We start from the raw sequence: 24,065 nt of genomic DNA on the forward strand, positions 1-24,065 counted from the left end.
AAGCCAACTGGTGGCTACAGCACAGGCTGTCCTCACTGCAGTGCCCACACTGACTCTCCCACCCTGCATTCCTCCCTTCTCAACCCTCACCCTCACAAAATTCTCCTCCCCAGCTCTACCGTTCCCAGGCCAGGAAGTCCTTCCCAAGGTCTGGCCCCTCTCCCTAGCACTGTGGCATGCTGTCCTTGTCCTCGGGAAGGGATCAGCCAATCCCTCTCATTTATAAAGCATTATTACTTAGGCTGGATCATTTAGGCCCCATTCTGGGTGGCTGGCATTATCTCTATTTGGCACTTGAAGAAATTGCAGCTCAGTGAGGTTGCTCATGTGGAGCCTCGAACCCACGACGTCTGATGGACTCCATGCCCAGGGCCCTCTTTTCCTCTCATCTCAGACACCTCAACTCTTGTCCCCATCAGAATTCCAGGCATGAAAATAATAGGTGGCATCTGTCCAAAAGCCCCTTCTCTGGTCCCAGTCCCCCAATCTGTGCTCCTCAGCCTTCCCTGAGGATCTGACCTCCCTGCTGTAGCCCTGCCCTACCTTCTTACTGGGGAAAGGGGAATCAGTTCTGGCATTGGGCCAGTCTCCCACTGACTGAGGCCTGTGCCCATAGGTGCCTCCTGCCTGCCAACTGCCCCTCCCCATGACCCTGGGGCCATGGCTGCCAGGCCAGGGCTTGGCCAATCCTCTTACCTAATATAGTCCCCTCGTTGTTTCCAAATGTCCTCATCCAGGCTGGCAGGAGAGCTCAAGTGGGGATCCCCACCCATCAGATCCCCACCCCTATTCCCATCATCAGTGAGACTCAGGGCAGGGGAGGGCACACAGAGGTATGGATAGGGATGGGGGAAGACAGAGAGAAAAGAGGAGAGACAAAGCCCAAGAGAGAGGGAGGAGGGGGAGAGAGACAGAGACAGAGACCCAGCGCCAGCAGCAGGGAGGACAGGGCAGGCAGGCATAGTCTGTCACTCCATTGCTCCCAAGGCAATGCAGCTGATCTGGCAGGCACTTCGGTCCCTTGAGGTGAGGGGCTTCCTGTTGCATCACCAGCCCCCAGCAGAGTGCCTGGCATATAGTTGGTGCTCAGCACATGCTCACTCGTTTGAAGGAATGAATGAAAGCCCATCTGTACTCACCGGCTACCCCACCTCTCAGGACCTCGCTGACTATGAGCTCCGACTCAGCATTGAGGAGTGTAGCACTCTTCATCTGGTGCTTGCCATAGCCCACCTAGGACTCAGTTCTCTTTCCGTGTGCTTATGTCATAGACTCCTAGACTGGCAGACCTGGCAGAGCCCTCCGACAATCTAGGCCCACCCCTCTTGGTGCAGATGGGGGCCCTGAGGCCCAGAGCAGGAAGGGACTGGTACTGTATCACTCAGCAGAGCTGGAAGTAGAAGGCTGGACTCAGGTCTGCCCGGGGGTTCAGCACACTGCTTACCGCATCTCTGGATCTCCCCAGTGAGCCCAGGTGCTGCGGGGAACCATGCCGCGGGGGAGGTCAGAGACCTTTGTCGTGGAGGAGAAGGCACAACAACTCCCTGTCCTTACTGTCTGGTGGGCAGCCCTGGCCAGCGGGGGGCCTACTTCCAGGAGAGGACTGCAGGAAAGATGGTACACAAGTTATCCTCCCCGAAGGGCCGAGGGGTAGGGATCCTGGAATGAAGGCAGTGCCGATCAGGACTCTGGCCCCATCTCCCCGCCCATCCACCTTGCCTCCCTCTCCTGGCCACCATGGGGGTCCCAGTCCCCACTGGGTTGAAGCCCTGAACTTGGGGTCTGTGAGTCCCTTCAGCTCTCTGAGCCTCGGCTTTCTTGTCAGTAAAAACGGGGCTAACTCCAACTCTCACTTACGATTTGTGTGAGACAACGGGGACAATGCACATCTGGAAAAGCACACTGCACGTGTCTGGCACATAGGAAATGCTCGAGAAATGTGACCATTTTCGTGCTTCCTTCACCATCCTGCTGGCCCCGCCTCCTCTCATCTCCGGGGGCTTCTTGCTTGGTCCTGGAGCTCCCTGCTCCCTCCAGCCACAGGACAGGCAGATTCTGGCCTCAGGTCCTCCAGGTCCCCCTGCACTCTCAGTGCAAACTTGGGCAGCCCCTTCACCTCATCCATCAAAAGTGTTCATGGTACCTCCATATATGTCAAGGGTTCCTCAGCTCCTTCCAGGTTTAATACTGCATTTCTAGAAACCATCTTCCTGTATTGAGCCAGGTCAGTCTAGAATCTAGCCTAGATCCTCATGTTTGAGTGTGTGTGTGCGTGGGCGCGCGCGCGTGCGCGCGTTCATGTGCACCTCTGGGACAAAGGCTGTGCAGTCCCAAACCTTCCCCTCTTCTCAGGCCGGTTTCTCTCCCACAGTGCAAAGAGACTCTGGCTAACTGAGATCCAGCCTCCCTGGTGCAGACCGGCTGCCGCCTGCCCCCACCAGGCCCACCTGTGGTCCTCAGACAACAGTAATATCCTCTTGGCCCCCTCCTGCCAGCCTCAGGACCTGCCTCTTTCCACCAGCTCTTACCAGGGTCTTCTCCCATCTCTTCTCCCTCTGCGTTTGGGTAGCCAGCCTTTCCTGGCCCGCAGTGCCCCACCACACATATACACCCCCCTACGGCCAGCTCACACTCTCCTTCTCTCCTCCTTTCCCAAGACAAATCCCTGATTACTCGTTCCTCCTCCCAAACGTCTTCGTCCCTGTGCCTGACTTGCAGTGTGATCCTGACCAGCACATTTCCTCTCTCTGCCTCCCTTAAGCCATTTGTGAAATGAGGGTAACCACACCTCCTAACTGCAGCATTGCTGCAGGCTCTGCCTCAGGCTGCAGCGAGGAGGAGAAATGGGCTAGACTGCTGGTTGCTGGAGCAGGCCATGCCACTGTGGCTGGCCCTGCTGGCAGAGCATCATGGGACTGCAGGGTCCTGCTAGGGACTTAGAGGCAAGAGAGGTGACCTACCCTTGGACCCCAGAGTCCCCTCCACAGGATCCCCACCAAGGGGCTCTCCAGGGACACTAGGCTCCCTCTGCCCTTCTGAACTGTTCACACAGAAATAAAATGGAGACATCCCCTATGGGTGCACTGTGGTGGAGGCTGGTAACGTGCAAGGAAGGATCGGCTGCAGGAGATACTGTTTGCTTCATGGAGGACAAGGGCGTACCGTCCCGGTGCCTGGTCTCAGTGTTGCTCCCCAACTGGAAATTTGCAAGTAAAGTCGTTTCTGAGGGAGCCCCTTGGGCCCAGGGCTGGGGCGGGGCCAGGGCCTGTGGCCAGCCAGGTGGCTTCCATTAGGTACTGGCCAGCCCAGGACAGCAGAGCCGCTAATCCCAAGGTTTATGGGGCAGCCCTGCTCGCCAAGGCACAGGGGTGCAAAAAAGCAAAACTGGAGTTTCCAAACCCCACACAGTTTTTCCTTGCTTTTTGTACTGCTTCCTGCTCATGGGCTTTCTTTTTCCTTCCTTGTTTCTGTCTCTCCCACCCTCTGAATCTCACAGGGTCTCCTCTGGGCTCTCTATCTCCTGCCTCCTTACTCTCCATCTTTCTCTGTCTCCGGCCTTCTTTGCCTTCCCTCCACCTATCTTCACAGAGATATCTTTTTTGGTAGGGAGCTTTGGTTCCTGCGACATCAAACCCCACCCTTGCTCTATGCTCTTTCTCTGGGCCCTTTCTGCCGCCCCTGGTGTCACTCATTCTCCTCTCCTTTCTTGTCTCTCCCTGCTGAGCTGCCTCTTCCTCCTGGGCAGCAGCAGGGGCTGAGATGGGCAATGTGGAGAGCAGATGTGGGATCTCCCCCACACCCCTCCTCCACCCGGCAGATGCGGCTCATCGGGTGGATGAGCAGCGCCATGAGCCCTCCCAGGCTGAGCCTGCCAAGCACACACGTTCTTAGCCTGCCCCACTACACGGGCTTCGGCAGGGATTTTGATTGACAACAGGAAAGAAAGTAAAACATATAAAAGAGAAAAAACTCAGCCACCCAGTGACTGAATGGAAGGAGAAGAGCAAGCAACCTGCCTGCAGCTGCCTGGGCTTGGAGGGTGCTGCATGAATGGCGGCAGGCACGGGAAACGGAAGACCCTAAATATTGGGAACCTGCCTCATGCACTGGCTGTGGGCCAGACAGTGCCAGGCTGGATCTTTGCAGCAGCCCTGGAACCCAGATGAGGAGATAGAGGCCCAGAGAGGCTAAGTGACTCCCCCAAGGCATCTCTCCTGAAACATCCATCACTCCTTGTCCTAAAGGTCTCTCCTGTCACTGCCCTGCCCCAGGATTCCAGCTCTTCTCTCTGCATCCCTCTGTCCACTGTGTGGTGCCCCATTGGCAGGGCAAACTGCCCAGATAGGGCCAGTTACCAGGGCTGCCTGTGTCTTGACAATTGCTGAAGTACTGCTTTCCTTCAGACTTTTCCCCGTTGCGCTCCTGTCAGCTGGCTCCAGTCTAGGCCAGACACTTTGGGGTCCCGGGAGCTCCTGCTCTAGTTCTAAGGCAAAGCTGCACACCCTCTCAGCTCTGTTTGTTCCTGCAACCGTGAGCTCCCCGGGCTCTAGGCCCACAGCTCAGCATCTGCTCAATTTTCTGAACCTACTTCAATGGCCTTCCTGAGCTCAGCTCAACACACCTGTCCCAAATCAGTCTCTTCTCTGCAACTCTACCGCTAACTCTCCTCCCATATTCCACACCCCACCCTGCCGCAAGCCCGGCCTCTTCTCTTCTCCCCTTTGATCCATTTTCCTGGGCAGCCTTCCCTACCAGGCACCTTCTTCCCCATATTCCAGATGGAGAAACAGACCTGGAGAAAGAAGACACTGGCCACAGGCCCAAGTCCCTGCAGAGCCAGGGAGCAGCCATCATAGGAGCTCAAAGCTACATCCCAAAGCTCCTAGGGTCAAACTTCACCCCAGGACTCATCCTGAGCCAGGTGGGGCTTATGGTAGCCAGCCCTGATATGCAGGTAACAGACTTTGATCTGAAGAGTGACTAGGACTTGATACTGAAAGGAAATCTTTTTCCCTGTGGCAACACAGCAGGCATCCGGCAAGGGGCCCCCAGGACCACAGAACACAGGTCCTTCCTCCTTCCTTACCCCCAAAACAGTACCATGTCCTTACACAGTACCTTGGCCCCAGAGTACCCGTAGGCTGCCATCTCCTTTTATCAGTATGCCAGCCTTATAGAAAAGGAAACGGCTAGGACCAGAGAGGGGGAATAATTTGCCTAAGGTCACACACCTCTGCAGCCCGCCTCGTTCCGGCTTCACGACCACGGAGTGTGTTCCACTAACTCTATTTCACAGAAGAAGAAACTTAGGCGCTGAGAAAAATGAAGTGAATTGCCCCAGGTCACACGGCTGAGCCTAGCTGCCATCACAGGTCTATGGGCCTCTTTTCACGCCTGGTGCTCCAGGCTCCGAGCTGCTTTGGAACCGTCAGTTACTGAATTGAAGCAATTGAGGGAGCCGGCGCGGCCTCGCGGCTGGGCTGGGCGGCTGCTCTCACCCCTCCTCTCCAGCCAGCTGAGGCGTTTAGTCATTTACACTTTGAAGGCAGCTTATTCTCACTAGCAGCTTCCCTGCCTGCACATTTGCATTCGGATCCTTTCATCTGATCTCTCGGAATTAAAGGCTTTGTCTCCTATTAAAAGAATTCCAGGCCCTAGGAGCCCGGAGTGGGAGTGGGAGGGGGAGGGGAGGGAGGATCTGGGCCCCAGAAAGCCTTCCTTCCCACTGCACCGGGCCTCGAACCCGCTCCACAGGCCTGGGTTGGGCAGATAAAGTGAGGACGGTCTTTCAGGTCCCTGCTCCACGCTGTAAACCCACCGCCTTCCCCGCCTATTGCAGGCCAAGCCTCCTGGCAGCCTAGAACACAGTGAGGCCAGTGGCAGGAGCACGGGATAGGGAGCCAGCCAAGACGGCCTTGGAATTCCGGCTCTGAAGCTTATTAGCTGTGTGCTCTTGGGCAACTTGACTCTCTCCTCTGATCCTCAGTTTCCTCATCTACAAAACGGGAGGAAGGCGATCTCTAAAGGGTGGGTCCCACCTGCCCCAGGGCAACAGAAAGGGTTCTGTATTAAGAGTCAAGGAAAGAGAATGAAATTCCAGATGTGTCCGTCTGTCCCCCTGGGCAAGAGCTTTCTCCTATGTGGGCTTCAGGCTCCCCCTTGTAAAACGGGCTGTTTGGTTTCAAGGGCTCTCCTCCAGCTCCGGGATATTATGGGATGCTGAGCCTCTAGAGCCCATTCAGCCTGCTCCCTACCCCTTGCCCTGACCCCAGCATGGACTTGGTCCTCTGCCCCATCATTATAATACTTTCATCCTTGTTCCCTAGGCAGCCCTGTCTGCACATTAGACTCACTTAGGGAGATTTACAAAAATACCAATGTCAATCCCCAGAGATTCTGATTTAATCGTTTTGGGGTGGGGCCAGGTCCAAGTTTTTAACAGCTCCCCAGATGATCCTAATGTACAGAAAGGACTAAGAACCACTGTTCCAGGCTGTCCAGTCCCTCGGATGATGCAGGCCCCTCAAGGGTAGAGATTGGGAGCCTGGGTCCCCGTTCTGGCCCTTCTCAACGGTGACCATGGGCAAGCTACTTACCTTTGTGCCTTAGTTATCTCAGGTTTAGAAGGCATGAGGGGCTTAAATGAGATAATGCATGCAAAGCACTCAGACCTTTAGAGCAGCTCCGGGCACAGGGCCAGTGCTCACCAAATCTGTGTCTCTCGATTCTGGTTTTCACTTTGCAGTTGTGGGAGATCAAAACTGACCACTCTGAAACATCTCTTTACCTTGATTATTTTCTCTGATGAACATTTGACCTCCCCCAAACTGCCTAAAGAATTTAACATAGAAGACTTGTTCCAGGAAGGAGTTAGTAGCATATGATGGATGTAATATAATGCAAAATAGATGTTACAACAGGAAAGGCACCAACAAGCCCCTCTTATCAAAAATTCTGTCTCTTCCTGGCCACTCTCTAGGTGGCCATGCAAGGAGTTGCCAGACAAACATTTACAAGGGAAATCTCCATTTGTAAAGGTATCTCCCTCTGTGTGCTGGGAAGAGGAGGAGATGGCCTTGTCTCTGGAAACTCTTATCAGTATGGAAGGAAAGGACTTAAATTTACATACTCTTTATTACGGTGATTCCTGTCTCCCTGGCCAGTTTCTCTACAGGTGGCCCTGTAAAGAATTGTCTGATAAATGTTTACATTTCCATCTCCATGTAAATTGTCTTCTTTCCCTCTGAAATCCCAAGCCACTACCACCCCCAACTTCCTCCTTTTTCTTTAGCTGAAGATGGTATTTAACATGAGAATTGCCGCTATTTTGTTGTGAAACTCAGTTTCTCTGGTTTCTCCCATGTATACATTTTACTAAACTTGGTATTATTTTCTGCTGCTAACTTGTCTTTTAATTATTTGGCCAGCCAGAAGAACCTTAAGGGAAAGGGTGGAGGGGGATTCTCCCTCTTCCCTGACACAGTTGACAATGTGTCTTCTCCAGCATTGGGCTCCTCACCACAACCCTGTGAGGTAAGGAGGCTAATGAAGTACACATGGGTAAATTGAGGCCCAGAGAGGAGAAGTGACTAGTCCAAGGTCATGTAGCTAGAAGGATCCTTAAAGATCATTCTAGTAGAGTGGGAGGTGGTATAGTCTGTAAGTGCAGCCTCTAGAGCCAGACTGCCTTGAGTTCAAATTCTGGCCCTGTTGCTTGAGCTGTGTGAACTTGAGCAACTTACTTTTCTGTTCCTCAGTTTCCTCATCCTTAAAATGGGGACAACAATAGTACTCACCTCATGGGCACTCATTAAGCTAGTTTCCCCTTCCCCAGCCCCCTCCTACACTGTATGTCAGGAAGCTGAGGCTCAGAGAGGGGAAGAGAGTGGCCCAAGGTCACACAATGAAGAGCTTGGCCAAAACCCACCCTGGGTGGCCTCCCAAAGGTTCCAGACTACCGCTTGTTCCTGGAGCTCACGGAGTCCTCTTCACTCACAAAGGACATTAAAAATTTGTATGGTTGGGGCATTGGCAATTTTCTGTCTCCCAGTGTTCGTGGAGAAAAGCAGAAAAGGAATTCTCATTCTCTCTAAGGCTCTCTTATTTCTTTTTATTTTTTTTTCTCTGTGCATTCTCTCAAGTTGGCTTTCACTCGCGCTGCTGCCTCTCTCCGGTTCCATTTTCTCCCTCTTCAGTTCCCTCTGGTAACTCAAAACCGTCTGAATAGATTTAAATAAACCTCGCCCCAAATAGTCTTCTTCAAGAGGCAGAGGATGGAAAGTTCAGCCTGAAGGGAGAATTTCTCTGACAATTACAGTGAGGGTTGAAGGGGGTGCCTGGTGATGGAGCTGATGGTGTAGTGGGGGTGCAGGGATGCAGGGCTTAGATACCAGGGGCATGAGCTGAGGAGAGCCGATGCTGCCGGCCCGGGCTGAGCAGGGGGATCCATGAATGGGGACTCAAAGGAGACAAGACCAGGGGAGTCACAGACAGCCAAACCTGAGAGGCCCAGAGGCCCATTGAATCCACCCCAACTCCTGTCCCTCCCCTGACACACACACACCAGATGGGGACAGATTTTCCAAGGGGTTCAGGAAGCACTGAGTAGTGAAAGATCCTCTTAAATGGCCAGAGAGTCACCTGGAGAGGGAATATCTTAAGCCATTGGCTCCAGTCAGTAACATCACATACGTGAGTTTATCATTTGCCTTTAAAATTGCATATTACATATCTCCAGTCCTCAAGCACTGTAATAGGCCAAATAAGGGAAGGTAATAATAATAGCTGCTGACCATCTCTGAGCACTTCCCATGTGCCAGGCACTGTTTTAGGCGTTTCACATGTGTGAATTCATTAAATCTCACAACAAGCCAACAAAGTTGGTACAATTAAAACCCCCATTTTACAGATGAGGAAAACGAGGTCTGGACTGGTTAAATAACTTGCCCAACATCATACAGCAAGTAAGTGGCAGAGATGGGTTTAAATTTAGAAGTTTGGCTTCAGATCCTGCGAACTTAAACACTCTGCCATGCAGTGTGAACAAAATGGGCCCTTCCCTCAGAGAGCTGCCAGTCTTGGAGGAGGGGCCCTTCTGACAGCAAGAAACAACCTGTCAGGGTAGCAAATGATGTCAGGTAAATAACTCTGGGAGTCAGGAAACTGCATTTCAGTTCTGAGCTGTGTGACCTTGAGCAGGTTACTTGACCTCAGACGAAGCCAGCACCCTTCCTCACAGGCTTGTCGGGATGATCCATGGATGTGAAAGTGCCTAATAACCCATACAGAGCTGAGGGGTTGATCTTAGTAGTAGCCTTCTATATCCACCTGCTAATGACCCCCATGTTCAGTTTCCCACGCTCCAGTATATACACACCATGCACTTACCCCTCTGTGGACTTCTGTCCCCCAAGCCAACAGCACTCTGCCTCCAGCAACCCCACCATGCACCAAGAAACACTCTGACTTGTGGACACACTCATGCTCTCCCTGCACACACACAAACTCCTTGTGCACATGCACAGCCCTACCCTTGCACACATGTGCCTATCCCCATGTACACAACCTCTTCCTTGCAACCCCGTCTGTGGGAGCCTGTCTACAGAACTTAGAAATGTGATTCCCATGCAACCCAGCTAATCATTCTGTGGTGTAGGGGCTGCAGGCGGGCGGGCATCAGTGGGGGATGGGGGCCCGGAGACGGGTGATGTGGGGTACACAATATCTTGTGGAAGAGGCTGGTCAGGAAGGCAGCAGAGGCTGGTCAGGCCCAGCCTTTTCAGCAATCCGTTTAGCCCTGCAGCTAAGGAACCCATCAGCGGAGGCTTCTCATTTCAGATTTCCCAGCATGCCATGGCCCACAGACTGTGCACTGTTTATTTGGAGAAGGTGAGAAAAATTGTTCATATAATTAGAGTAGGGACAAGGGCTGCCCTTGAAGGGGTTCCCTGCAGAAGACCTAGGCTTGCAGCGGATGCCAGCCCCAAGGCCCCACCACCCACCAGAGCAGTACCCAGCTGGAGCCCAAGAACAGAGGCCAGGGGGCTGGCTGGGCTGCAGGGGACACACCACCGTTGTTCCACCAGGGCCTGTCCAGGACCAGGTAGAGAGGAGAGAAGGCCAAGGTGCCATGGAGTCACCATGGGGTCCAAAGAGCCCAGGCTTTAGATTTAGATCTTTGCTTCACCGGGTCTCTCTGGGCCGCAGTTTGCTCATCTGGAAAATAGGGATGGTAAGAAGCCTATTAGAGCCTGGTGGCTGGGAGGAGGAACAAGCTCTGTGTCAGTGTCTAGCAGGATGCCTGAGTGGCCCATTGATGCCTTCTTTCTGGCTCTATTCTGGGGTGGACCTTGATTCCTTGTTTCTTTTTCATCCAGATAGTTGCCTTCTGAATAATTAGCTTTAATTCTGCCCACCTTAGACTTATCAAGAAACTCGAACTGTCACAGAATCACTGAGTCTCAAGATAGGAGAGTCCAGAGAGTTTGCTTCCTTCTCTATCAAGGCACCTGTCCTTTCTCCTATGGCCTTTGGGTGTCGGAAATTCTGATTGGATCTAAATTTGTCCTCATGAAACAACTCCCCACCTCCACCCTTCCTCATCCCCACACGTAGGTCTGAGTTCTCCTCATCTCTGGGCAGGCCGCTCTTGACACAAGTCCTCGAGCTCTAGCCAGGGGCCCCTGATAGGGGCAGATCCTCACCTAACAGAGGTTCTGACTAGGGCCTGACCCTTCAGGTGAGGCTGAACCCCTCGTTCCATGGCCCAGCCTCAGCACCACACTGCCTCTCCCTCCCTCACCAGAGCTGCAGTCTTACAGTCCTATCACCATCTGAGCCACATCCTTCCCTGGCCCTGTATGATGGGAAGTGGGGTAAGGAGCAATTATCTTCTTAGCTCCCACAATAGGAGCTGAATTCCCATTTGGGCCTACCTTTTGCCATCTGTGAAATGGGGGGGTGGACTAGATAAACTCCAAGACATTCCATCATCTTAGTGAATGCTCACAAACAGCTTGCTGAAGTGGGTAGGGCAGGGAAGTATAGGGTCCTGAGGTCACAAGGTAGCAAGTGGCAGAGCAAGGATTCCAGCCCAGGTTAGTTGGATTCCAAAGCTCACATAAGTCCTGGAGAGAGAGACACCCACACAAAACAAAGGAAAGGCGGGAAAATCAGCCCTCTGGCTGAGGGGAAGCAGCATTCATTCATTCATTCGTTTATCCATCCATTTCTTCTTTCCATTTGCTGTTTTTATAATGAAATATTTCAGATATACAAAAAGGTCTCAAGAATAATACAACATCCCCCATCATCCATCTTTCAGCTTCAGAAAGAAAACATCACAGATATAGTTGGAGCTCTCTGTGTACACTCTGTAATCCTCTTCTCCTTCTTAACCGTCCTCAAGGTGGCCGCTCTCCTGATTTTGCTGTGTTGAAAGCTTTGCACTAATGGTATTCTGTGTACGCTTAGCAACTTGCTTCATCACTCCACATAATGTCCGACATGTGCCCGTGTTAATGTATGTAGCTGTAGTTCATTCACTTTCACTGCTACGTGGTATTCCATTGTATAAATACACCACAAGTGATGTATCTGTTCTCCTGATCATGAACATTTAGGTAGTTTTGCACATTATAACGAAGAGTGCTGCTATGCACATCCTTGTGCATGTCTCCTGGTGGACACGTGTGTGAGCATTTCTCTGGGTTCTTGTTGGGTCTGAGTGTGTCTCATCTTCCCCCTTACAGGATGTTGCCAAGTTTCCCTGTTTATTTGTATCTTCATATGACAAATGTTGACTGAGTACTTACTATGTGTCAAGCCCTGGTGTGACAGCAGAGCTGGAGGAGCCATCTCCTTTAAAGTGAGAAGCAGAAGGAAAGGGGAAAGTTCAGTTAGAACTTGGAGAGATGTAAGTAGTCAATTACCAAGAATTTGTGGAGAACTCTATGGGAAGAGCTTTCAGGCAGTTTATGGCATCTTAGCTTGATAGCCATGGTGGATGGAGGGAAGACCTCTCCCTCCTAGCCAGCCTCCTGTGGGATATAATCTTAAGAGGTCAGGGCTGGCAGTCAGGAGGCCCAGGTGTTAGTCCTGGTTCTGCTTCAAATTCATTGTGTGACCTTGGCCAGGTACCTTCCCCTCTTTAGGCCTAAGTTTCTCATCAATATGTGGGGCAGGGAGATAAATCTTCAATCTTGATTGTGTACAGTCAAAAGATTTGGGTTGGAAGAATCAATGTATCACATTACCTCCAGAGCCAGGATTTTCTCCTCTTTGACATGGGTTTGCTAATCCCTGCTGGGCCCACCTCCCAAGGCTGCCAGAAATACTCTAGAAGGGTTCAGTGTTATCCTTTTAAGTGTTGTTTTCCTTTAGGTGCAATCCTGTCTGGAGGCAAAGGGATGGCAAAGATGACCCCTGAATTCCCTCCCAGCTTCTGGCTTTTGGCTTCTTTACTCCTCCCATTTCTGCTGGGCGTCTTCCCCATACCCTGCTCCCACTCCAAGTCAGTCATCTCTGCACACAAGGTATAAATATAAAAAATAAATAAACCCAGAGCAAGCCCCAGAACTGAAGCAAATTGCTGGCAAGCGCTGGCCGCTGATTAGCATGCATAGTGGACGTGCAACTGGGCATATCGGAGATAAGTGCATTTTTCTGCAGGATAGAGCTATCAGCATGGTCTGGACTGGGGAGGGATGCGGAGGGAGGGAGACCCAGGGATGGTGCTCTGGCTGGACCCAGGGGGCCCATCAGCCAGGAGGGCCCCAGGCCTCCTCTCTCAGGCTACTCTCTTCCCTACACATGTTCCCCAAACCTGAGCAGGGGTTTCCCCTCAGTAAGCTAGAACCTGGGGCCCAAGTGAGGGGGATGCAGAAGGTGGGGGAAGCAGAGCCAGGTGGTGAAGGTCAGATAGGCCCAGGGTCCAGAGTTAGCTGGGTGACCTTGGGCACATGCATTCATCATCCTGAGACTCCATTTCCGCATCTGTAAAAGGAGAAGAGGAATAGCGAATATCTTGGAGGGTTGTGAGGGCCCAGTGAGCTAAGGACAACGCCTAGCAGTGACAAGCATGGTGTAGGAGCGTGAAGCACTGAGCCCTCTTGCTCCTCCTCTGCACTGTGGACCGGACTCCGCCCCCCGCCCCCCGGTGTATGGCCTGGGGGCCATATACCAGGAAAAGTAAGGAGCAAGAGGAGTGTCTGGGGGGAATCAAGACAGAAAGAAGAAGAAAAAAAGTGAAAACAGCTTCAGAGTGCTTTGCAGTCTTGATCACTTCATTTAATCGTCTGAGCAATCCTTTACAGGTGAGGAAATTGAGGCCCTGAGAGGTTACTAACTCGCCCAAGGTCACACAGCTAGGTAGTAGCAGAGCTGGTATTGAAGCCCAGGCGATTTGACTCCAGTTAGGTTTGCCAGACAAAATACAGGACGCTGGAGTGGAAAAAATACTTTTCAGCAAAAGCATGTCTCTTTTAGTATCATTATATACTAAAAAAGTATTGATTGGTTGTGTGAAATTCAAACTTAACTGGGCATCCTGGTTTTTTTATTTGTTAGATCCGGCAACCCTAAGTCTAGCAGCTGCATTTTTAACAGTACCTTAAAACACCTCCCCACGCTCTAAGGTCTCTGAAGAAGAGGTTGAGGACCTCCCTCTGCCCTGGACCCCAAACTCTCTCTCCCACCCATCTGCAATTCCACACCTGGTAATTGCAGTTTTAGAAGCCCATAACCAGCCCCTGGGAGTTATTTTTAATGGAGGGAGGGTTGGACCTCAGACCTTGGTGGATCCCTGAGCAGCCCGGGGGTCAATGAAGAGGGAATGCCAGAGGAGCAGGTTGTTCCCCTGGGGGCCCAAATCCCAGAGGCCTGAGTCCCAAGTGGGAGGAGTGGAACAGTGGAAAGGGAATGCTTGCTCTGGAGTGTGCAAACCTGGGTTTGAATCCTGGAAGTGCCATTTATTTGCTGTGTGACCTGTCTTAGTCAGTTCAGGCTGCTATAAAAAACTACTATAGGGGGCCAGCCCAGTGGCACAAGCGGTTAAGTGCTCGTGCTCCACTGTGGCGGCCCGGGGTTCACCGGTTTGGGTCCCGGGCACACACCGATGCACCGCTGGTCAAGCCATGCTGAAGCCATGCTGTGGCGGCGTCCCATATAAAGTGGAGGAAGATGGGCATGGATGTTAGCCCAGGGCCAGTATTCCTCAGCAAAAAGAGGAGGATTGGCAGATGTTAGCTCAGGGCTGATCTTCCTCACACAAAAAATAAATAAATACAATCTAAAAAAACAAAACAAAACACTATAGACTGGGAGGCTTAAACAACAAACATTTATTTTTTCTAGTTCTGGAGGCTGGGAAATCCAAGATCAAGGTACTGGCAGATTTGGTGTCTGGTGAAAGCCTGCTTCCTGGCTTATAGTTGGCCATCTTCCTGCTGGGTCCTCATGTGGTGGGGGCAGGAGGGAGACGTTGAGTGAGCAAGAGCACAGAGAGAACAAGCTTATATGGGTACCAATGCCATCATGAAGACTTTACCCTCCTGACGTCATCTAAACCTAATTAACCCCCAAAGGTCTTGTCTCCTAATACCATCACATTGGGGGTTAGGGCATATGATTCTGGGGGGACACAAACATTTGGCCCATTATAGACTCTAGGCAAGTTAACTTCACCTCTCTCTTTCCTCATCTATAAAATAGCGATAATAGCACAGGGTCATTGTGAGGAGTAAAGGAGCTAAGATGTAGCACATTAGAAGCACTCAGGAACTGTGACCTATTGTTACCAATCCCCGTCAGGCTGCTCCCTCCTCTCCCACCCATACCCAGAGTCCTCTCCTGGCTGTACCACAGGCTTTCCCTCAGGGTGAAGAGAGAGAGACCAGGCAGCTGATGAGGGGCAGGCCTCTGGGGTCACTTCCTGTGCAGCTGCCATGCTTGGCATGTGGGAACACCTGTTCCCATCCTCCTCCCACCCCCCCATCCTGCCAGCCACAGCTCCTGAATAATTCATAAAAATACCAATACTTCAGCTGTCCTCTTTGAATGGGGGCTCTGGACAAATGGTTTCTCACCTAAACTCTGCTCTAGCCACGGGGGAGATCAGCCTGGAGAAGAGGGGGATGGAAGGGGTAGGGGATGGGGTAGGGTTGCCCAAGGTACAAGGAAGGATCAAGAGGTAGGGCTTAATGGCACCACCTCCCTTAGATCCCCGTGTCCCTCCAAATTCTGATCTCCAACTTGGGAAACTTGGGCAAACTCGGGAAAATCTGAGAGCCTGTCTCTCCAGCCTCTTTCCTTCTCTGAGCCTGTTTCCCTACCTCTGAGGTGCAGATAAAGACCCTACATCACAAGGTTAGTATGAGCAGAAAAGTGAGAGGATGGATGAGAAACTATTTTTTCAAACTAACACTGCCCCAGAGGCAAAGCATTATTATCGCATCTGGGCCTTTGTTTTGCTATCTGTAAAATGGAAACTAGAATGCCCGCCTTCTAGGGTTGTTTTGAGGCTTAAGCAAGATGGCTTCTGGGCTTCTCAGCCTGTTCCCTGTGCCTAGGACATCCCCTTACCACCCTCATTCCCCCTTGCCTGCCTAATTCCTGCTCATTCTTCTGGATGGCTCCAAAGCTTCCCTCTTCTGAGAAACCGTCCCACTTTCCCCCCACTCCCATTGCCCACTCAGACTGGCTTGGGCACCCTGTCCTCTGACTTTATTGCACCCCTTGTCCAGGCTCCGACTCCCACATACCATCATGGCCCGTTTCCGTGTCTGTCTCCCCACTAGGCAGCGAGCTCACCATCTTGTTCCTCAGTTCCTCCCTGACCAGCACAGGGCCTGGCACCAAATTTGTGCTCAGTAAACGTTTGCAGAATGAGCGAAAGCGTCTCGTAAACGCTATGTGTTGTCCTGATATGCGGGGTTATTAGTGGGGCATCCCTTTGAAACCCAAGATTCTTCCTATCATCATTGGCATCACCATGAAGCTGGATTTCTCACAACCAGGGCCTCTTCTCATCTTAAGCCTTTGCCGCTGGGATCCGGACAGTGGGGCCTAGGATGACACTGGGGCTGGCGGGGTGGGTGGCAGGCACCTGGTGGATTCCAGAGCCAGCTGAGGCTGTCTCTGTGCTTGCTCCGGCCTGTCTCCCAGGCCTCTGGGCTGCTGTTCTGCCCCGCCCGAGCCCACTGCGTTCAGTCGCAGACACCTCATTATCGTAGTGATGCAGCCAAGCTGGAGGCAGTTCAGAGAAGAGCAGTGAGAGCAATGTGGGGTGGAGGGGGCCTGGCGCTGGCGCTGGTGGCAGGGGAAGGGAGCAGTCCCTGGCCGAGGCTGAGGGCTTGGCTCAGCGGGGCCCAGAAGGGAACCTGAGAAGCGCAGCATCTGCGCGCCAGCGTCTGGAGAAGGGCCTCCCTAGCAAGGGAAGAAATGAGCTAGCTGGGAAGACGGACAGAGGGGCACTTAGAGCGAAGGGGACTCCTCCTCGCCACGGGCCAGAGGACCCAGGCACAAGCCAGTACAGGACCCAGCCATTACCCTTTCCTGCCTTCAAATGCCACCCCATCTGTTGCCACCTCTGCCCCTACCACTGTGACTCAGGAAGCACCACTTCCTTGGAGTGGGAAGCAAAGAGGCTGACAGACAGGAGAGGCCCACCCTACCTCCTCTCATCTTATTGATGGCAACACTGGGCTAGGGAGGCAAAGGGACTTGGCCAAAATTACATATGCAATTTACATCAGATATGAGTCAATGGTGCAGCCTGGACTGGAACCCAGGACCTCTAGACTCCAAGTTTTGTCCTCTCTCCACCGTGTCTCTCTCTCCCCAGGAACTGAGTGAGCTGCTGCCCAGACCATACCCTGCCATCTACCCAGGGACACATACCACCTTCTCTGCAGTAACCCCTCCCCAGAAACACACCCACACATCACACATACATAAACACACTTGCACACACGTGCAGATAACTGACACACACCTGTGTCTCCAGGTTGGGTGTTACTTTGGCTTTTCAAGACATCTTCCAAAAGTGTGATGCATGAGATGCAGATCAAGCCTAAGACCCCTCGCTCATGGCCAATGCTCTGGCCTCTAAGCCTTTGCCTTTGCTGGCCCCTCCACCTGGAATGCTCTGCCCTCGGAATATGGCCTGGATGACTTCATCTCATCACGAGGGTATCATTTCCAATGTCACTCTTCTCAGAAGCCTTCCCCAACTACACTGTCCCTCTAGCCCATCACACCATTTTATATTCATAGCACTGAGCACTCTTTTAAATTAGCTTGTTTGTTTATTGTCTTCCCCACCCCCCAAAATCAAAGCTCATTAAGGGCAGGGACCATGTCTGGCTGGTTTTCTGCTGTAACCCCAGCACCTAGAACAGTGCCTGGCACATGTGCATGTGCACACACATACACACGCACATTAAATGAATGAATAAATGAATAACAAAACCTAAAGCAAGACTGTTCTTCCAGAAAAGAGGTCTGGCCTGGGCAGGCAGAATATACATTCAGGCCTGAACTGGAAGAGTCCCTGGGCTATTTCATTCATTCAATAAATATTTCTTTATTTCCAGGCACTGTTCTAGGCACTGCAGACACAGCAGTGAACAAATCGAAGATCCCTGCCTTCACAGAGCTCACATTCCAGTGGGAGGTGGTAGACAATGAACAAGATAAATAAGCAAATTATAGGGCATGTTAGAAGGTGATAAGTGCACTGAAGAAAAACGAAGTGGTAAGGGGGCTGGGAGTGCTGGGGATGGGGTGGGGGGGGCAGGGTGGGGGGGACAGTTTCGTGTGGGAATTTCAATAGGTTGGCCGTTTCAGCAGAAACCTAGACGTGCTGAGGCAGCCAGTCTGAGGGTACCAGGGCAGAGGAAACAGCAGGAACAAAAGCTCTGAGGTTGGAGTGTGCCTGGCATGACTGAGGGATAGCAAGGAGGTCTGGGGGCTGCAGCAGAGCGTTGGAAGGGGAAGGTCGTGGCAAGAAGGTAGACTATCACCAGGCAGGTGTCCCTCCTGTCAAGTTCCCATGCTTGGGGAGCCAAGAACCAAAGACTTGGGAGCACTGAGAACTGCCATCCAAGGGACGTCTCAAAACCCCACCTCTTCCTCCTTCCCTGAGTCTAGGGCCCTAGCCTGGGCCAGCTCCCCTCCAGGGTTTTGTTTGCCCTGCCTGAGGCACACAGGACACTTTCACCAGCTTGGCTGAGGACAAAGAGAGCTGCTGGCAGTAACCCTTACATTTGGGTGGCACTCTGTTGCTTGCACTGCGTGCCTTAATCCTACCATAGCCCTCCCCGCCCACAGAAGCAGTTAGAGTGGGCAACATTAGCCCCATTTGACAGACGAAAAAACCCAAAGTATAGAGAGCAGTGATAGTGGTCGTTTACCAAGCACTTCTCATTGAATCTTCACAAAGACCATGGAGTCCCAGCCTCTTTTGACAGATGAGAAAATGGAGACTCAGAAAGGTTAAGTGAGATTTTCCAAGGTCACACAGCTAGGTCATGGCAGAGCTGGAATTGAAATTCAGATCTTTCTATCTCTACCATGTCATGTTTTCCATGATACCACACAGTCCATGGGGAAGAAATAGGAGGTTGGGAAGTGAAGCCCAGGACATGGTCATTTACACTGAGGAGGTGCTCATTAAGCCACATGGCATAAAGGAAAGAATGGGGGCTTTAGAGTCTGACAGACTGAGATTAGAATCCCAGAACTGCCGTGTGACATTAGTTGCTTCCCTCTCTGAGCCTTGTTTTCTCATGTCTAAAGCAGACAGAAGGCAGGAGTCTACTTTGTGTGGTTTGCACGTAGTAGATGCCCAATCAATGTGGGTCTTTGTTTATAGATATTCATCGAGTTATGTCTAATTGAAGTAAAAAGGCAGAGGCTGGTGGCAGTGTGGCCAGCCTTGGCTACCCCCATGCCTGAGGATCCTTCTGGGACTAGGATGACAGCAATGCCATTGCTCTGCTGGTCCAACTCTTAACTTGGATCCCAGAAAAAGAAGGGGAGCATGAGCTTGGAGGTCTGAGCCCAGCTCTTCTCCCTGTGGCTCTCTTCCCGCCTTCCCTCTTGCCAGGCCAGCAGAGAAAAGAGTTCCCCTCCTTCCAGACGCTCTGCCCCTCCCCCACTTGAGGATCCCCTGTGAGGACTCAGGGTTGTTTAATGGGGTGGAGCTGTCTTTAATCTGCTCCATAAATGTTTTCTGATTCCTCATTAGAAACCATAATGTCCTATTAATATGCTGATGGGATTTCATTTGAGGTTAAGGAAGGAAGAGCAGCTGGGAGGATGTGGGGTGGGGGTGGGGGTGGGGTGCCAGGCTTCACCATGGGGATCCCAGGGGATAGGAGCAGAGTGGAGCTCATAGTGTCTCCCCCTAGTCCTTGGGAAACTCAGGAAGACTCAGTCCCAGGCCCCATTGTTCCCTCCACACAGGCCCCCAGGGGTCTGAGTCAGCTGCCACCTCGACTGACAGATGCACACACACCCCTCCACACTCCACCCCTGAATACCATCCGGGGGCTCCACCCCAGTGACCAAGGTTAGTCACCAAAGCCTGCACTCATTTCTCATTTGTTCCTACCACTGGCATCTACAATAAATGCAGTGGGGCCTAGCACCAAGGTAGGCCGGCAGGTCTACACACTTCATCGAGCCACAACAGGGAACTTTCGGACAATGGAGAGAAGCAAGGTATGTCAAGTGGCCAGCACGGAGTCAGCTCTCAATAAATTGTGGCCATGAAGACAGGTCCTGCCCTTGTGTGGCTCCTAGTCTGATGGGTGAGGGAGGCAGATGGGTAAGCAATTAAAATCCAGTGCTGTGATGATAGAGGAGTTTGGGCACAACAAAGGAGGGAGGGGCTATCTGTGTTCATGTGGCTGGGTGTGTGGATGCCACTCAATAGGTATTTACAGATGTGGCCTCTGTGCCAGGCCTTTGTGCCTGCTGCACCCTCAGCCAGGAATGCCTCCCCACATCTCAGCCTGCCAAAGGCCTGCCACCCTTCGAGGCCAGCTCCCCAGTTCTCTTGGCTGCCCCTGCAATCTCTCCCAGTGGGCCTAGATGCGGAAGAGTTGGCATCTGTGTGCTATTCCCTAGAACAAGTCTGTGAGCTCCTGCTGGTGGCTCGAATGGCATTCACTGACAGGCACCTGCACACTCACCGCCTCCTCTCCAACCTCCGTAGGCCAGTGGATCCTTGACTCCCTATCCAGTAAGAGCCCCTGGCTGCTGCCGGCTACTGGCTCCTGGCTCAGACTCTAGATTCCTGGCTTCTCAAAGTCATTCAGATTGAGACCCCTGATTCAACCAGCTCTGAGTGCCTGGATTGGCCAGCTGGCTGCATTTTTCTGGGCTCTTTGTCTAACCCTCCTTCCATGGCTACCCGTGGGAGCACCTTGGCCTGAGCTTCCGCTTCTTATTCCCCTCTGCCTTTTCCAACAAAACTCACCTTCCTGGCACTTTGGCCTCTGTCTCCAACTGGAGCACATTTGCATGGCACTTCACATTTTGCAGGCTGCTCTCTCAACCCAGTGTTCTATCAGTCATCCGGCCTCTGAACTCCTCAGGGCCAATCAGTTACCCGTTCCTGTCCACAACAAGTGTAAAGAGCAAGTGCAATGGATGACGTTCAGGTCCTGACTCCACCACTTATTTCCTGGGTGGCCTTAGGTAAGTTGCTTCAGTTCTCTATGCCCTAGTTGCTATAAAATAGGAATAATAATATTGTCTATGTCACAGAGCTCTTGTGTGGATTCAAGGAGACAATGCATATAAAGCACTTAGTGCAGTGCCTAGCACACAGTAGGTGCCCAATAAACACCAGCTATTATTCCCCAGGCTTCTCGGAGGTTCACACAGGATATCTCCAAGTCCATGCTGTTGCTGCCCCGCCTCCAGGCTTTTTCCCTGACCCCAATTCATCCATTTCCTACTGCCCCAATTTTGTCTTTGGAATCACACAGACCTGGTTTCACTTCTAGTTCCACCATTTAACTCGTGAGTATTTCTCTGAGCCTCAGTTTCTTTATCTGTAAAGGGGGACTGCGAATCCCCACCTCAACAGGTTGATATGAGGATCAATTGAGATGGCGGCCATCAAAGTGCCTATCACAATATTTGTCACATAGTAAAGACTTTTCTTTCCATGTCCATGGAGCTCAGGCATGAGGCCAGTTTGGCTTGGGCCCGGGGGTGGGGTGGGTACAAAGGGAAGAGAATGTCTGGGAAACCTGACATGGATGCCAAGGAGGCCCTGGCAAGAGTAGCCAAACTCCCCAAGGCAGTGCCTGAAGGGCACAGCAAGCTTAGGCATGACACCTGCTGGCCACAGGCAGTGGGCACTGACAGGAGCACTGATCTGACTCCTGGGTCCAGCAGAAGCTATAATACGAAGTCTTGCAGACTGCAGAGACCTGGTCATTCTCAGCAGGACCCAGGGATGTTTCTGGCAGGACTCAAACCTACAAGGAGGAGGATGAAAGAGAGAGACTGGTTGGGAAAGGGTTCCTTTGAGTGGCAATGGGAAAACAGTGATTGAGAATACTGGCAGCAATCTCTAATTATCCAGAAGGAAGTGAGGTGGTGGTTTGGGGCCAAGGGTCAAAGAGATGTCAGACCAGCTCCTCTCCATGACCAAGGCCTGCCTAAAGAGTTTTCTGGTGCCTGATGTCTCCCTGGATGGACCTGGGTGGACCCTCCCTGGATTGGGCTGGGGACATGCCAGGGTCTGAGAGTGGAGTTGGGGAAAGCAGGGAACCAGAGCCTGTTTGATGTGAAATATCTCTGAGCTTCAGCCTCCTGGATGCCAGAACAAGGAAAGACTAGGGTTAGGGGGTGGGGGAGCAGGAGCTGAGGGAGGCAGCAGAGCGAGGTGAGACCTGGGCACTAGATGGCTTTGGGCGGGCTCTAGAGCATACAGGCAGCCTCAAGGCCAACGTCCGGTGCTTGAAGCCAGGGGCTAGCCCACCTCAAGCCAGTCATCAGGGTTCTGCAAAGCTCAACGGGTCTCTAAGGAGCTGCTCAGATCAGGAAGTCATTGGTCTAAAACATTTACTAAGCACTTATTAAGCACTAGACACTGGGCCTGGGAAACAGAAGTGAATCCCACAGGCCTTGCCTTCTGATGAGTTGGTATCTCTAAGCTGAGGCAGTGGGGCACAGGCAGGGTGAGGGATGGGGATTGGGGGAGAGCATTATCTCAGCTCTGCCACTACTTTGCATAATACAGCCTTCTCGCTCTCTGAGCCTCAGCTTCCTCATCTGTACAATGGGAAACAGTGAGGCAATAGATGCTTTATAAGAGCCTGTAAGTTGGTGAAGGGGGCTCAGCGATCATGAAAGGGGATGAGCAGAGCCAAGCATCTCAGAGCAGACAGGGCTGGGAAGCTCTTTCTGAGCCTAGAAGCAGCCTGCTGCCCCTCGTGCTCCCTGGCCGTCCCACATCTCCCAGGGAGGCCCTTTGGGCTGGACTCCATGGGGCTGAGACCATGTGTGAAACCTCCTTCTCGTCTTCCCTGCCGTGTAGTGGGGACTGTCTAGACGTCTGCTTGCCCACCAGGCCCAAAGCACTTAGGTTTTGGACCACGGAGGAGCAGCCATGGAGAACTGATGCGACCATTTCCCTTGTAAGCCCCAGAACTGATGCGACCATTTCCCTTGTAAGCCCCAGACCCTCTCTGGTGACCACAGGAGGCCAATTAGCAGAGAACAAAATGCTTCCTGCCCTGGGCCCTTGCCTACTATTGCCTGCATCTGCTCTAAGCTTAATGGTCATTTGAGCTGTCTCTGGGGACAGAAGAGGGGGCTTCCATGGACTGCCTGGCTCCAGGCAGTAGCCTGGGTCCTGAGGGAGGCCAGGGGAGGAGGAGCAAGGTGCTTGTGGCTGCTGGGGAAGCCCAAGATGGCAGGAATACAGTGCACTTGGGACCGAGGGCCAGCACCTGGAGCTGCTCTTGCCGTCTACCTGGGAACTCATGCTCCCCGGGGTCTCTTTTGCAACTCTGCAAGGCCCCAGCTGGGCCCAACCTGGTGGTGGGCATAGTGGGGAGGGGGCAATGAGCCCTTAGGGCATCTTTTTAGTTTAGGAAACTGCTGGGGCTTAGACTCCTGACTGGGCCCTGTGCTCTTGCAGATAGGATGTGGTTAAAGGCCTTCATCCCAAACTTTCCAGGCTGGTCTGGAAAACTGGTTTGTTTTCCTGCATGCTGTGGGGAAAATGCTCAGCTGGAAGGAAGAGGAGCTGGGATCCGGTTGGGGCCTTGCCGTTGATGTGCTGCTGTGTGGTTTCTCTATCCCTGAGCCTCAGTTTCCTCATCTGTCAAGTGAGAATTGCTGCCCATCTTACTGAGTCAGCTGACATTGCTTAGAAAAGTGTCCTCAGAGAGCTCAGGTGGGTGGGAAGGCTGGAGTCCGTAGGTTGGAGTTCAGGGTGTAGAGAAGCTGAGTCTGGAAAGGTTAAATCACTTCTTTAGAGGTGTCTTCACTGATGCCCCCTCCCACCTCAATTTGAAACCCAATCCTGACACTTATTAGCTGTGTGACCTTGGGCAAGTCTCTCAACCCTTCTGTACCTCAGTAAACCGGACATTAGGTCAACCTTACTTACTTACCCTTGAGATCATAGGTAGAAATGAGGTAACCTTTGTAAAGCACCTACTAGTGCTTGGACAGAGCTAGGGTGAGGGAGAGGGAGGGTGGGAGCACTGCCACATGGAGGAAATGCCTGCAGGAGTCCTCAAGCACAGCTGCTACCAGCCGCCAGCCTCAGACTCCACCTCCACCCTCACCATGAAAAATGAACTGGTATTGATCCCCTGGTCGGGAAATTCCCTGTGACCTGTGATAAAAATACCCCCAGTCTGCCAGCCTCGAGTTCAAGACAAGTTTTCACCAGCCAGAGCTGAGCTCATCTGCCCTCTCCTATCCCAGCCCGCAGCCCCAATAGGAAGAGCTCAGTTGGACAGGGCATCAGAGACAGCCCCACCTGTGCCCACCACCTCCTGCACTCAATGGCCAGGGACAAAGAGATCAAA

The 24,065-nt window shown here is 52.3% G+C and overlaps 1 long non-coding RNA gene across 1 annotated transcript in view; it reads left to right on the plus strand.

Annotated features, from left to right (window-relative positions):
• The first annotated feature begins 19,629 nt into the window (after window positions 1-19,629).
• Window positions 19,630-24,065, plus strand: part of LOC131401089 (uncharacterized) — a 40,635-nt gene continuing 36,199 nt past the window's right edge. The window contains exon 1 of the long non-coding RNA XR_009217543.1: window positions 19,630-19,722. This is a non-coding gene — a long non-coding RNA (uncharacterized LOC131401089). The remainder of the gene's footprint in view (window positions 19,723-24,065) is intronic.

Source organism: Diceros bicornis, chromosome X (assembly GCF_020826845.1).
Source record: "Diceros bicornis minor isolate mBicDic1 chromosome X, mDicBic1.mat.cur, whole genome shotgun sequence".
NCBI lineage: Eukaryota > Metazoa > Chordata > Mammalia > Perissodactyla > Rhinocerotidae > Diceros > Diceros bicornis.